This window comes from Plasmopara halstedii, assembly GCF_900000015.1.
Source record: "Plasmopara halstedii genome assembly, contig: Scaffold_650, whole genome shotgun sequence".
Taxonomy (NCBI): Eukaryota; Oomycota; class Peronosporomycetes; order Peronosporales; family Peronosporaceae; genus Plasmopara; species Plasmopara halstedii.
The window spans coordinates 1,254,111-1,255,252 of NW_020187567.1; positions in this window are offsets into that span (position 1 = coordinate 1,254,111).

The window sequence follows — 1,142 nt, forward strand, 5'->3', positions numbered from 1 at the left end:
CGAGCGTCACGGTCCACGCACGCTATCAGTGACAAGTGACCTCGTTGAGGATACGGAGGTGGTCGACAACGAGTCTGACACTCCTTTTCCCGCGTGGGATGAAGAGGAAGGCGAGTCGCGCCAGCGGCGTGATACGAGCCCTGCTCGCGTCTTGCGGACCCCATGTCCGTTTCCTGATTTCTCGTCACCTGAGGGACGGGGTGTATCACCAATGACCTCGACGGGGCACAGAGGCAGCAGCTTCCAGCTGCCCGTAAAGCGGCTCTGATGCGCGCCCATCCACAGCCGATCATTGAATCTCGTGTGGAATATGGCTTCCGCCCTGCGCATCTTGCTGTGGAAGCGAAGGACGCGGTAACTCGATCGTTACGCGTCCGCATCGTCGGGCCCCCGACCATAACGCTTTCCGAACAGAAAGCACTCGAGCTCGTTTCTTGGTTCTACAAGAATTTCCGTTGGAAGCTATCGCACTCGTCTGAGTGCTCAACCAGGTGTCTCTCGTGTGCCCGCAATGCGGACAATACTTGTAGTGCTCGCCCCTGGCGAAAGCACTACAGATGACGAAGCGATCGTTCAGCGATGTGTGCAACGGCACCGGAAACTTTCCTCGCTGTATAACTTACAATTAAGCCGCAATGAAGTGGACGTGCGTGTGGAGCGACACCACCGATTTGGGTTTGCCAAGCTCAAGGCACGCCGTCGACTTCTTTCGGATTGTCGCCCTACGATGTATGGGTCAACCCCTAACGCTCCCGCGAGCTCTGTGTCTGCGACCGCAAGAGCTCAGGGTCACTGCTTGAGCTCAGCTCATGGCCCTTCTACTTCCTTGGCTATTGCCGGGAAGTGCGGGATCCCTGATCATTCTGATCAAAGCGTCTACAGCGTCTGGGCAATCTTGCCGAAGTGGCGTCTCAAACTCCCACGAGTTTTTAGAGTCGGGATATCCCCGCCACTTTACCAGATATTGGGTTTGACCCTGGTGACGACGTCGTCTCACTAGACGTTCCACGTGATAGTGAACGTCACCGTTTTCATCGAGAAGAGTTGGTGGCGGGCGGTGACGACCGGGTCGACCGCCGTCTAATGACTCGTGATGCTCTTCGAGCCCTTGAGGACGAGGTCCTTCGTGATCGGAGCTCCGC